Source organism: Haliotis asinina, chromosome 2, assembly GCF_037392515.1.
Source record: "Haliotis asinina isolate JCU_RB_2024 chromosome 2, JCU_Hal_asi_v2, whole genome shotgun sequence".
Taxonomy (NCBI): domain Eukaryota; kingdom Metazoa; phylum Mollusca; class Gastropoda; order Lepetellida; family Haliotidae; genus Haliotis; species Haliotis asinina.
Window position 1 is genome coordinate 82674643 of NC_090281.1, and position 14812 is coordinate 82689454.

Sequence of the window (14812 nt, forward strand, 5' to 3'; positions counted from 1 at the left end):
GGAATGTCGCTTGCAATTGACTTGTCAGCTTCCTCTGAATGTACTAATCTAAACTTTCGTTGGTAGCAGAAATGAGGCGGTCATATTGCCTTCTTTGGTTTAAGAGAATCACGGATGTAATTTAAACATCTAGAAAAGATATTTGACCCGAACATAAACCATCATCAAACTGTTCATCATGTTGTTTTTCTAGTAAACTTTGTCTTAACGTAGGGGGCTGACACGTCAAAAGAACAGCGCGTCAGTTAGCCCTGTGCGAGGATTCTTAATTTATGTCACAGACACCGTCGTTTGTTTCCTGCCATAGATTAATCGCAATTAGGCTTAGAAGTTATTGAATACGGCATCTTAGGAAAGAAATACACTTCGTTCTACCACCATGTACAGTGTAATAAAGTACACTTTCGCCCTGAACTATTATAACGTTAAAGCACTCGGACGCGAGCGTCCTCGTGCTTTAACTATAATAGTTCAGGGCGAAAGTGTGCTTAATTACACTATACATGGTAGTAGAACGAACTGTGATTGAAATAAAGCTATAGTGAATAGCAAAGGAAACGCAACAGTAAGCGTTTGTGTTTAGGTCTTCTACATAAAACCTTTACTTGAGTTGCGTTTGTTTTGCTGTGTAGTACCTGTAATTTCAAAATTTAATCATCGACAAAACAAACACACACGATAAAAACCCGGAGTACAGAACTGTGCGAGTTCAGGGCGACATCTAGGACAAGTTGCAGAATCATTCTACTGGTAGGATGTTCTTTTGTAATATATTCTCCAAGCATACCTCTTGTGTAGTCGTGACTGGTAGGACCCCGGACTGGTATTAAGGGGCTTGGGATTGGGAGGAGGTGGGAGAACTAGTACGAAGAAGATTCTCATGATTAAAACGGACGATCGTCTGGGATGGTCGATAGAAGATGATGCGCATTATGAGGCCCATCCTTTATTACAGCCATGGATGACATTGGTCTTTACGGTCAACATTGATTAATAGAAAATCTTTGCAAAAACACTTGAGGTTGATCCAACCAAATCCATCAGTAGTTTCTGGGTCGTAGAACAATGGGAAACGGGGCTTCCTCACGCTTGTGTTCCAACACGCCAATAGTTACAGTAGGCCGAGTTCCATTGCCAGAATAGGTCTTTTTCATAGCTGAATTGTTCTAGTTAAATAGCAGACATATTCGCCGTTCGATATTAAGAAAAAGTGTCCAGTTAAGTTGCCGAAGTCAGTCGAAGAGGTGATTTCCACAGCTGGAAACAAGTCAGATAATCGAAACATGTTTAGTTTGGTAGACGCGCTGATCAAATAAAATTGTGCACGTTCAGAAGCATAAATCAACCATAGTCGATAGTGGAATAGAAAAACTTGATTGTCGGAAACGGTCGAATTTAAGTTAATAATCGGAAAAAAAATAGACACATTACTTTATCACATTCAACTGTCAGATCAACAGGTTGCTGGTCAGGATGCACAGTGATCTAAGGCGCCAGTTAAGGTCGAACCTAGATGTCATAGCAAAACATACCGTTGGTCTGTCGCGAGATCGCGATAAATTGTAATGACGTATGTACCCCTGCTTCAGTTTAGCTTTCCTCTTACGTCACTGCAACATACTCACTCGACGCCAAACGTAAGCTCCGATTTGCAGCCAAAATAAAAACTAACGCACAGGATTGTTCTGAAATGATTGCGATGTATCATTTGAATAGTTTGACAGCTGCTTACTGCATTATAAGGATTACTCTGGCCTGATTTCAGACAGTCAAGCGAACATCGTGTATTTCGGACACTTGATCCGGGGGACACATGATGCCCAGTCATAAATGGTGCATTGATTCCCCGAGGAGAGTTGCGTCCCTTGGGAACTAGCATTAGAAACTGGAACCATTTATCGGAGGTTTGAATACCAGCGTTTACTGACTACGTTTCTTGAGCTCTCTGTACCATACAAGAGTTCCACAAAACAATGCTCGTCTGACACCTCAATCAATTCTGTCTTGTTAAGCTGACACTACACAACATACCTGGAATATTTTAAAAAGCGATCTCAAACCTAGCTCAGTCATCCCAGAGACCATATAATAGATTATATCAGAGACCATATAATAGATATGGTCTCTGGTCACCCACAAGACAATACTTAGCAAGTTGTACTTATAAATTGTGTAAAATGCAGTAGTAGTACCAAAAATGTCGATAAGCTTTTAGCGTAATCATTCTAATATCGCCTTCGTTAGTAAATTATGCTGTAAATTGTGTTCATGGAAATGGAAAGAACGAAGAAACGCCATTGCGTCTGATATGCATACTTCCGGCTATCGCGGGCTTGACTGCCGTCCATTACCCTAGCACGAAGTCACCGGAAGTTAGTCCCAGTAGACTTTTTGTGCCCTTTGGTGGTTCCGGGGAAGGATGGGTTCCAAGGTCCATATGTTTGTCGCAAGACAATGAATAGCGAATCATAGGTTTCTCGTCATTTGTCAACATTCGCTTCCTTCAGTAACTTGCACTGTGCTATTTCTGAAGACTGGGTGACAGGGTAAAGCATCTTGTGGGTACGGAAAGGGGCGAGTGGTACCGAGTAGCATTCGGTTCGTACGGGAATGACACGATTAGTCACGCATGAACTGTTCAAGCTATCAACATGTCTATTCCTGGTCCAGACGTTATTTTCCGTTGTGGTGAAGGTGTGATGACGCTGACTGTGGCATAACTTCACTAAATCTGTTTATTTAGGCAATACTTTCGCTGTGTGTGACTATACACGAATTATTTTTTGTACCAAATATTGATTCTGTCAACAAAGATCTGCGGCACAGAAGCCTCCTTCTTTTAAAATGTTATTAACACCGTCTGTTTTAATCTTTGCGAGAGTTTCCCGTGATAAATGTTTTCCAGTGACAGGAATGCGCTTACAATCTACATCACGTGACAATTCGCTCTTGCCGATAGGTGTGACTCTGCAGCCGGGTGATATTTTGATACCATTAGATCACCGCTGATGAAAACTTACACCACATTAAACGCTGGCTATAGACGGCGACGGGTCAGAAGATCAATAGATCGGTTGATAAACATAAATATATATTATTTCGCGGAAACCATCGGAAGGTGCATATGCCATATTTTCCTCTTGACTAGATATGTTACTCGGTTGCGCATTTGTCTTTGCTCCGTGACTAATGCTATAGTTAGGGCCCGGTTCCTAGAACTGGTTTCAGCACCAAGGCAGTGTAAACTCATAGCACAGGATTATGGGACAGTGCGGTGTACTAAGGATATAGCATTAGGACCGCCGTACTCCTTTACAACATCAGCACTACCGATGTCGTCTTAAAGGACAGTGGGTAGCCTGATGGTTAAAGCGTCGGCTCGCCACGCTGAACACAGAGTTCGATTTGCCACATGGGTACAATATGTGAAACCCATTTCTGGTGTCCCTGCCCTGACATTGCCTCAGTATTGTTAAAGGTGGCGTAAAACGGTACACACTTTGTATGTAGATTACAATCACCTCAAAGCTAAAATCGTCTTGTACAGTCGAACCTTTCCAATTATAATATGGGTTTGTTGTCACTCTTAAGACCAAGGTCCCGCCCTCCATGAGCCGATCCGTAAGCCTTGTTTGGTATTACTGTCACATACCAAGATCAAACAATACACTCATTCATGATATAAAACTGAGTTAATGAGTTACGTTTAACGCCTTTTATGTTTCTATATTTTTATATTTCAGACGGCCTGTCGTATACGTGTAAAGCCCAAAATTTCGAAGGGCCAAAAACACGACCAACGGTATGGCCTTCTTAAATAAAAATGATAATAAGCACTGAAAGGAATATCAGCTCACAATGATAGGTTCCTCAAACGCTCAAGTGAATTTATGGTATAAACTCCCATAACGTGACCTCGTGCAGTATTAAAGGTCACACTATCTGAAATCATGAAGTAATGGAAGTGTATTTTACGCCAATGAAACACATATAATTTCGTATATACACCTGCACCCTGTATAATAACACCTTTTCACCTGCATCCACCACAACATGTGTATACCGTACAACTATGGAACTAAAAAAACACATAGGTATATATGTTAGGCGACTTTCACTTCTGGGCGCGTGGTTCATATGTATAGAAATCATATTTCACCCACTGCACGTGGGTATAATTACAGCCGTCGGCAGGGGTCCATCTATTCAAGCAGTACCCAAAAGAAACTCAGAGGCCACGGCGGACCCTTAGAAACGCATCCATAATATGTGGGCAAGATGATTGTATTTGAAATGTCACTGGGTTTAATAATCACAATTTACAAAAATCTATTTACCCTCACAACAAACATGCAAACAATTAGATAAGGCAGCTTGGAAAGACGTCAAGTCTCCTTTGATTCGCATGAGTGACATTCGTACTATTAAAATATATTTTTTCATTCAGCTAAAGAATTTACTGTTTCGTAGTCTGTTCCATCGGAACAATGGGTGTAGAATTTTATTCAAAAATCGTTTTGAAACTTTCTATAAAATTGTACAAGTGGAGGTTTTTGGATTATCTGTCTTAAAACTTTGAGCAACTTTTCTATGTGAAACCAACTCGCAAATGCAAAGAAACATTCTGAATAATTCATTGGCAATAACAGGATTTATCTCCTAAGGTACAAGCCAGACTTATCGCGATAGAAACGGGATTAACCTTTCGTTAGAGAGGCAGATTAAGACTCATAAGTCAAATCTATTAGGGCTTTACTTCTAACGCGCAGTATTATTGCCTCTTATATTAAAATTGATAGTGCACACAAAAAAGAATGGCCCTACTTTCCCCTACTACAGATAATACTAATTACAATATTTATCGCATTGGGTAAAGTTATTCTAATCCAAGTCATCTTAATAGTTGTTATTGGGAGGTGAGAGTAAATTTTTTAACAGGATGTCGTCTTTCTAAATGACATAAAATTCAAAATATTAGTAATCTTCACTGATTTAATAGCCTTAAGTTTTGACAGTCATTATCAGCAGGGTTATATTACTGGAACTAATGTACGGCCGAAGTTTCAAAAACCAAAAATCCGAAATGTTGGGGAGATAGCAATTATTTAACTTTTTTATTCTTGCGTGAGGCTTGTCCCCGTCTACTGTTACAACGAATTACAATTTAATATGTGCTATCTTGTGGAAACGTTGACTTTTATTTTACCTCACGAATGTCCCAGGGATCTAGAAATTTGATCACGAAACTCCTTAGTCCGTGGAATACCTCAATCTTAATGGCTTCAATTTTATTCAACAGATTAAAAATGTAAATTCTTTCGTCACGGCAGATATATGGTTTCTCCCATATTTGCCTGATAAGAAACATTTGGAGCAGGGAGGAAATCTAGAGGAACTAAAGCATAGAGCTTCACGGTACATTAACTATATACTCCCTGATCAAATGTTTTCTTTTCTGTTAATATTTGATGCTAAGCAGCAACTTCGAAAATTTCAGTAGAAAATCAATCGTCGTGTTCGCCTCGAGCCCAGAGCAGACGACAGTAAGCTTGGATCGTGTAGCACGTGCGATTTGTGACAGCGCGTGGCGGACACGCTCCGATCAGTTGACTTGGACATTTAGCCGGAAGGCGCCAATTGCATTGGGACATATTGGTGTGGTAAGTACATTTTGGATTTTCTGGTGGAATATTTGGTGATTGTAACACTAACGAATTGTTATCTTGGACACGAGAAGTGGAAGTTGCGCTTTACTGAATAGCGTCGCTGTAAGCGACTGATATTTCTTTTACGAGTGATCAGTTTGAAAGCGCATAAACATATTACTTTCTGTCTGGAGAGCTGTTTGTATCTCGCGAATTTTGTAATTGACATGATATTTTGGGGCGTTTGTTATAAGTTATTTATTTCACTTGTTCATTAGGATGATCTGATTCGCTGTGCGTATCACAAAAGACTTCCAAGGTTTTGACGACTACAGTTAACAGTGATAGAGCAGTACGCTGCATTTATTACATCCAGGAATACTATGTGTGATTAAGTCATTCTATAGTGTGTCTTGATTAAAAGTGAATGTTCGCTAGACGTGATTCGACAGAGTGGTGTATTGGGCGCTAGACTGATCAACGTCAGTTCTCTAGATGTCGCATTCGTTCTGAAGAGAAGTAACACAAAGAGTTCATTAGTATCGAAGGAAAGGTAGGTATCTGCTTGAGTGGGGATTCAGGTTTGAGATGCGTGTGTCTGTGGGGTCTCGCAGCGGGAAGGATGCGATAGCAGAGCTTGGGGTTGATTAAAGTTGGGGGCCAAGAATACTTGTCTGCTGGTGGAATTGCAGAACCAGCTGGTAACCATTTTTCGACTCGTCTAATGCAACACTTAGCAGTGCAGAGAGCGAGAATGGGGATTTTAGAGATACGCAGTGAATGTAGGATGTGTTTAGGGAGAGGGGTGAGTTATGTTCGGGAGAAGGGTGGAAAGTGGGGTAGGGTGTGCATTGTGTGCATGGTGTCACAGTGTCTGTCTCTAGCTAGTGGTGTGTGATGGGGGACATAGGAGAAAATGCGTATCGGGAGATGGTTATTAATCCATAGATGGGGGTGGAGGGGTGCACATCTCCCCACCCCACCCCGCCCACCCACACCCCCCTTTATCCTGACTATATCAAATGACCATTGAAAGCGGATGAAAATGAAGTGTGCACCCCCATTTCTCAAAAAGCTGTATTCGCCCCAGATTAATCCGAGGTGTCATGGCGGGTGGGTCCGATGGGTGGGAAGTTGGTATGCGGTGGAAAGAGGGCTGGTGGAGAAAGGGTGGGATGTCCCGGGATAGAAGTCAAGGAATCCAAGGTTGGAGAAAGGGTACTAAGATGTGTGTCTGTCTGGGTCACAGGGGAAAAATTATCGCCTAACGAGGGTTTTAAATGGTATGTCTCTTGGTGAGGCGGGACTGGGGAAGGGATCGAAGCTTTTGCACGGAGGCCAGACTGCTCTTAGCGTGTGTGATGCCATGGTGTGGACGTAGAGGGCTCTTAGCCTCTGGTGTGGCGTCGGGATGATAGCTTGGGGTGGGGGTGGGGTGGGAGAGGAGGAGTTGTATTGAGAGAGAGGGTTCTTGGCTTCTGGAGTAATATCGGGATAAGAGATAGCAGATTATGGAGAAGGGTGCGCAAAAATCATGTCCAAAGGTCAGTGGGGATATGCTTCTCGTGGAAAATATATAAGGAGTGTGGGTTGTCAAAGTGAAAGAAGTGATGATTACACGATGCCAGGTTTGTGGAAGTCGCGGTGGCTGAGCGGCTGACTTTGTGTGCTGGCGAATAGGTGCCTGACTCTTGAGGGTACGGGTTCGAATCCTGGATGTGACGCAACAAAAAAAGTACTAGAATTTGTCTTTTACTAAGAAAGTGAAATCCCAGATATGACATATGTTGTGAAAGAAGAGGTTTGAGGGGTTATTTTTTTTTGTAACCCACCACCCACCCCTGCCGGAATATGGGGATAAGTGATTGCATTGAGGTGAGAGGGTTCTTAGCCTCTGGTGTGATGTTTGGGGTGGGTGAGAAGTAGGAGGAGGGGTAGACGGGGTTGTATTAAAGGAATAGGACTCTCAGCGCCTGGTGTGTTGTGAGGGAACCATAAATATACAGGTAGTTTGCAACAAATATTCAAGGTCAAGGTATTTGGATGGAGACTGGCAGCTAGCAAGGCGAAGGATTCTTTATGAAGACTTTTGAGGAGACAGTTTATGGGGGAAATGTGAAAGATAGTTCTCTATGTGGTCAAGATGTAAATGAGCCTCAAAGAGTCTGACTGTGTTCGTAGCATATAAATTAAATATGAGTGCTTTTTGCAGAAAGGTGTGGAATTAACAGACGGGGCAGGGTAGTTATACACTGTGAGAATGTATTGGCATTACAACTAATTGACTCTGTACAACATATAGATTTATCTTATCTTGTGAAGTTAAATTATTTACATTTACAATTTGTATTGCTGTGATGGTCAACGCATATGCAAAAGAATACTATTATTATTACTATAGGGATTCATGCTTTATTGATTCTCATGTTGTTAATCCAGACTGTTACTGTTTGAAGATGTCTGGATAGACAAGGTTTCACTATACATGACTGATGTATCAAAGCTTGAGTAGTGAGTAGTCAGTACTATTTTAGTAAGAATGGGTTTATTTTGTTTAAAGTTTAAATATATGCTGAAAAATGTTACAGTGTGAATATTTTTGAGGATAGTTTTATAGAATTGTGAGCTCAGTTTTCAGTACAAAAAAGTCCCCCCCCCCCCCCTCAAAATATTTCATAGATCCCTTATTTTTTTTCATTTTGATGGAACTAGGTTACTGGTTACTAGATTATGTAATACTGGTTTTGTACCATGTAATGCAATACCCCATGTAAAGTAAATGCTTCTCTAGAATATAAGCCTTTGGGGCACTTCACTGGTATTGATCTGATATATAATATTTAAATGTATTAAAGTATATCTAGTTATAGAGCTTCTGGTATATTTGAAACTTAAAGGTCATGACCAACTGACTCATGGCAGTGATACTCTGGGTGTTTGAAACACATAGCCCAGGGATCTTGAAATGGAGAAACACTGAATCCATATAAGAATGGATCTATATATGAATGAACCACCACTGACTATTCCTGTGTAATTGTAACAGAAGTAAATTTGACTCTCACTGACCACATCAGCATTATTATAATAATGACAATAATCAGTCCATTTATATTGCACTGAATCCACACCAACAGTATGCTCATAGGGCAGACATAGTTTAGGAGTCACTTGTAAAACCCAAAGGTATATCTTTACGTTTGCTTTAAATGTGTGTCTGTTGGGCATACCTGAAAAAGAATAAAAGCAATCAAAATAAAAAAAATCGGGTCACTTTTATTCACCTTTTCAATTGTGCTGACATTTGGTCAATGTTTCTTTTAATGATGAACCTCCACTAGAATGAAATAATTTAACAGTTGTCTCATTGTTGTAATAGGAATTGGTACTTTAATCAATGCTTCATTTTTACAATGGCAGAAGAAATTTTAAAGTTTTTGTTTGTTTTAATTGTCTCGAGTATCAGGTCCATGGTTGTAGATAATATTTTCTTCAGCCAGCAAGCCGAGTAATGATTATAGCTAATCCTGTGGTTTCAAATGACACCAGAATTTGCTGACATGGCTGTCAGTATTTTTCAGTTTTCATACCTTTGTACCTGATGTTGCAGCTGCAAGTGTGAATATGTTTTACACCATGGTATTTTACTTGACATGTAATTAAACTAGTGCACTGGGGTATATTTTTTGCCAGTTTGGATACAGATTCCCAATCACAATATACAAGAAAGTATTCAAACTTAAAAAAAATCTTGGACATCTCAGAAAAGGCTGAAGCAGATATTTAAGTTGTTTCGGAAATATCATTTGTTCCTGGACACTTCTATTATCTTCAGTTGGGAAAAGCATTATATGTAATTACCTGCACCTGCTCAAGCAGGTATTCTTCCCTTTGACTGCAGCAAATGGAAAGTAAAGAATCACAATTCATGTTAGGGTGTAGTGGGGTAGCCTGGTGGTTGAAGAAGTCACCATGCTGAATACTCAGGTTCGATTCCCCACATGGATCCAGTATGTGAAGTCCATTTCTGGTTGCCCCCAATGTGATATTGCTGAAGTATTGCTTAAAGTGGCGTAAAACTACACTCACTCACTCACTCGGTTCATGTTGATGTTGTAATGTCTAAGCTTCGTACAGGAGACCTGTACACATGTAACAAGATCACAAAGAGGAACTTTCTTTAACGGCATTATTTTACATTAGTGTATTTCTTTCTTTATTAAATGTCAAACAAGTAAAGAAATATTATCTCCTCAATGTTGAATGAAATAAAAAGTAAATCTATGAAATGTACTTTAGTACCCAGATTGCTCAAAAAGGAGGAGATTAGTTGGATTTATGGTATGTTTGTTTTCAGGAATATTTTCTAAAGTGCAGTTCTAAAATGTCACATATCCAAATTTGCGTTTAATGTTTTATATTAATGTGATAATATTAAACAGCCTCCATAAAGTTGGCCCTTTGATCCTTTGTGAAATATCATTCTAACCAAAGAACAACCCTTTAGTGTCAGTGTGAAGGCATTTGCCATCTGTTGAGTTTCTTGTTGACTATTTTGTTGAAATTATCTTGAAGATGATCTCAAGAGATAACTGCGTGGATAAAGCAGGGTTCTAATAGAGCTGTTTGATGATGATTTATATTCTGTATTGGTCACTGAGTGGTCAGTTTAAATAGGGGGTATCTGACATGGAATAAAAGATTCTATATGGTAGCTTCAACCACCCCTGGGTCTGGTACAGCACTGAACATTCTCTGTAAGGAATATCGCTTACTCACAACTTGACTTGTCAGAAACAAGGGAGGGTTTATTGTAATGATGTACATTCATCATTGATACCACGAGAGGAGCAGGGAGAAAGCATTTATCTCCTGTCCTGAGCGGCTGGAACAAGGGAGCATTCATTGTATTGATGTCCTTTCAGCATCGATACCACTGTGAAGGACGTGGATAAGACATTAGTTTTGGAATTGTGTTTCACTTGAGAGTTATGATACATTAATTACAGGTCGGGGACCAATGATCATCCCTGGTGCTGGTCATTTGATCGTTGTAAACCAAGATGGACTTAAGAATTGTAATACTTTAAGAAAAGCTTGATCCATTGCCAACATCAAGTCAGGGATTTGTGATTCTGTTTGGAATCATGGCTTTTTACGACCCTCACAATGTTGTTGGAAAGGATTTGAGAACCATTAGTAGAAAACAACGGTAAGAATGGATCTAAGACGATTCAGGGGATTTGTTTCAGGGCAAGATTTTTGTAATCTTTTATCAGAGCTTTTCATCATTGTCAGTTCGGGAAGCCTTAGAGTTGTTTTTCATAAATTGCTGTTGAACATTTCAGTTCAAGGTTATATAGTAAATGAGACATCACAAATACCAGGCCAGTGATGAGTAACTTTATACAAAGAACCTTCTCAGTCTTCTACAGCATTACTTGACTGATACAATATCGTAAGAAGAGAACACACAAACGTTAATATTAGTTTGACCTTTGTTGGATAGCACAACAGGCTTGTCATTAGCACTTCAAAGTACAGTGATACCATTTATCCCCAAGTCAAAAAGGTTTAGTACTTAACTTTCTTCATTAATTGTCTGTTATGCAGTTATTTTGACAGTAGGTGGATAACCCTTAAACCTACTCTTGTATACCATGGCATTGAGCAATTATCTTAGATAACCCGTAGCCACCCATGTGCTTTGCCTCTGCTCTTTAACCCTTTGATGAGACTTACATTTACAAAAGCATTGTTAGAGAACAATGCGTGACATGTTGATGCATTTGGTGGAAAGGTGCTTGGCATTTTGTTTAACTGTGACAGACACTTTACATGCTTCACTAAACCCATTTTGAGCTGTATAGGTAAACAAGGTTTGGAATTGTTTTGAAATACTATTGACACAAGCCATCATTTGTTTATGGACCATAGTTTTGGCATGTTATGAAAAAAGTCATTTATGATCTGTTTCATTTATGATGAAACAAATTGATAAATGTCTTGTATTTGTTTTTAAGCTTCTGTTGAAGAGTTCTGATCAAATAGCATTTTTCTCTTGATTTATGAATATGGTGATATTTTCCCCTAACATTATATGGCTGTTAAGAGAAATATATTGATTTTTGTTTCAAGACCACTGCTTAAAAATGTGATTTATTTGTGGGTCACACAAAGTAACATGCTAATGTTCTGTTAATCAGCATTATCCAACAGATGTGCACAGGCTTTAAGTGGTGTGTTAGCATGTTTCGATTTGGTTTAACTCGATTTTAACCAACTTGAAAAGATTTCTTCATACAGTATGTGGGTTATTTGATTTTTTTTAATTTCTGATAAATTAGTCTTTTGTCAACAAGGTCAAACAGTACTGTGATATATCTCTATAAATTTGAAAATAATTTTGAAATTTGTCCAAAGATTTACATGAAATGTTCTTTGTTGAAGTTGAACTTCCTATAAATTGATACAATAAAGTAATGTAATGTAAGTTTCATGATGCTGTTGTTGTACCATCACACAAAGAACATGTGCAAGGCAACAAACACGGACTAGTAGAGTTTTAGAATACTAGGAGAAAAACTGATTTTTTTCAAAGCCTGTAGCTTTAAATTCGGATGTAATGCGTGGGACATTCATAACTGTCCAACATTTTGTCCCTTTTTAAAGGTTTGACATTTATGATTTACGCAACACTCTGGTATATGGAGTATAATGGAAAACCGAAATAGAAAACCCAAGTATACTGTGTTATGAGTGACAGGCACTACACAAAGCATTTCTTCAGATCCCTTAAACGCTGCCAACCAGGGGGATGTTGGGATGGTCCCGAGATGAATCGGTAAGTGCAACAGGAAATGGAATGACAATTATACCGAAACGCTGAGTCTAGACACGGCAAGCAGGCTGGTCATAGAGGATGTGTTTATCAGAAACAACCAGACCCTGGCTTTTGTCTTGTTGAAGGAACGGACCACACTGGGTTCCAGTGTCCACATAAACAAGTTACTGGCCATTGTCCTTCAGCTGTACAAATAAACATTTCTTTATCTTGAGGGACTTCAACTTGGAAGATATTATGGCGAAACTCTTGTTGACTGAATACTGGTTATTTATTCAGTCAGGGGATGGTTGAATGGTCTTAACTCATTGTCTTGATCAGTATCATGACTCACTAAATTTACGGCTTTACATACGTCCTGGTTCAACTTGCCGTCATAGTGATATATATGTTTTGCCAAACATTGTAAAAAGGATTCTGGCAAGATGTGTGTAAACTTCTCGCATACCATTGTGTACCTATAGCTGTCGACTTCTGACAGCAACCTTATTCTCTTTTACGAAAACGTATCTAACGTGCACCAACTGCCGTTATTTTTGAGGAATGTACAAATTGCAATCTACAAGCAGACAATTGCTCAGTACTTGATATCTTGAATCTGGTTGGCTTTGTTGCTCGTATTGTCTACTGTATTTGATTATGGTCATTAGATAGTGCCATGGATTTACAAAGTCTGTAGAAACATTCCTTCCTTTTTTAACCAATTCCTTTGAAAAGTTAGCGATGAGTCGTTTTTGCATAAATAGATGTTGGATACTTTTGACACGCGCAGAAGTCTTGTTTTGTCAGCAAACACCTTTGTTCAACTACGGCAATCTTTAAAAAGTGTTTTTACAACTGTGACTTCTTTTGATAAAGGTCTCTTTCTAAAAAGCAGTCTGTCCTATGAGCAGACAGAACACAGTCCTGTAACTGCAGCTGTCAGAAGACTTTTTCTAGCAAGGTCCAACATCTGATCTCAGTTCCAATATGTGTGGTTGTCTGGCAGTAGAACACTTTATACAGTGTGAAACCCTGATTTGTTGTTATTCTTTTCATTTAAATCTTACTTTTTCACTGGTTTTCTTGCTGTGTAGTTTCAAGTGTAAAACCACACTTTGCAGGGTTCTCTCCCTTATGTATACGAGGATGCTGTAATGGTGAGCATCAATCTTGGATTAACAGCGATGATCCTCAGTCTGAAAGATCCAAGCCCATTAGCAACTGCTACAGAAGTGGTTTACTTCACTTTCTGACTGCCTCAGTAAACTCTGAAAGTCTGGGTTAGAACTGCTCTTCAAAAACCCATGCCTGTCATACTGGCAAGAGGCCACTGGTGGAATCCGGTGGTCAAACTCAGAGTTGGTTGACACATATCTTCATATCCCAACTGTGTAGATTAGTGCTTATTATGTTGATCACTGGATTATCTAGTCCAGATTCAATTATTTACAGACCGCTGCCATATAGCTGGAATATTGATGAGTGCGATGTGAAACAGAAAACAAAACTACCTCGATGGACTTTGTTCCAGCATCCAGAGATTATCTAGATCTGTTAAGAGGTTGATGTGAAGCTTCTCAACAAGTGTTCGAAAAAATTCCCACTTTGAATTAAAAATTGTCCTATTTCTCAGACTTCACAAAAATGAGGTAATTAGATAATCAAATAAGATTTTGAATGATAACCAAAGAATGATAACCTAATTTAGACCCCATTTTGCTTGCCAAGGGCATTAAGTCTTGAATCCTAGATAAATCCCAGAGCATCGGCCAGAAGTGGGGAAGACTGTGGTTCTTTCTCCTGATCTTGTCATACCAATATCTGTTGACAGATGGTACTTGTTACTGCTTGGGTGTTTGGCTAGAGTCACTATGTCTGTATATTAGGAGCAGTTAAACTTGTTAAGCATGGATCTCCCTGAGCTAGCACTATAAAACCAGTATAAACCCAGACATGTACAAGCATTTACACACACCACTGGTTAGAGCTTCTGTTCAAAGGCGGATAGACCCGTGAATGTCCCGGGGTAGAATAGACCTTCAGCAACCCATGCTTGCCATAAAAGGAGACTGGCTTGCTGACTTGGCTGACCCATGTCATCAGTTCCCAATTGCGCAGATCGATGTTTATGTTGTTAATCACTGGTATGCCTGGTCCAGACTCAATTATTTACAGACCATTGCCATGTAGCTGGAATATTGTTGAGTAGGGCGTAAACCTAAACTCACTCACTCAAAGGTGCATATTGAACCTACTTTTGCAGCAAATGTCCGTAAACAGTTTATAATCTGAATAGACATTGTCCAGCATAGGGTTAACAACACTGACAACAGAACCAAAA

General features: G+C 39.4%; 1 protein-coding gene across 2 annotated transcripts in view; it reads left to right on the forward strand.

Annotated features, from left to right (window-relative positions):
* Positions 1 to 5569: 5569 nt before the first annotated feature.
* LOC137274453 (protocadherin-11 X-linked-like) overlaps positions 5570 to 14812 on the forward strand; it is a 103396-nt gene continuing 94153 nt past the window's right edge. Inside the window, exon 1 of one of the 2 annotated variants that reach the window (XM_067807634.1) lies at positions 5570 to 5660. The gene's annotated coding sequence lies outside the window, so the exon portion shown is untranslated. The remainder of the gene's footprint in view (positions 5661 to 14812) is intronic. The other variant, XM_067807640.1, reaches the window with a different exon arrangement.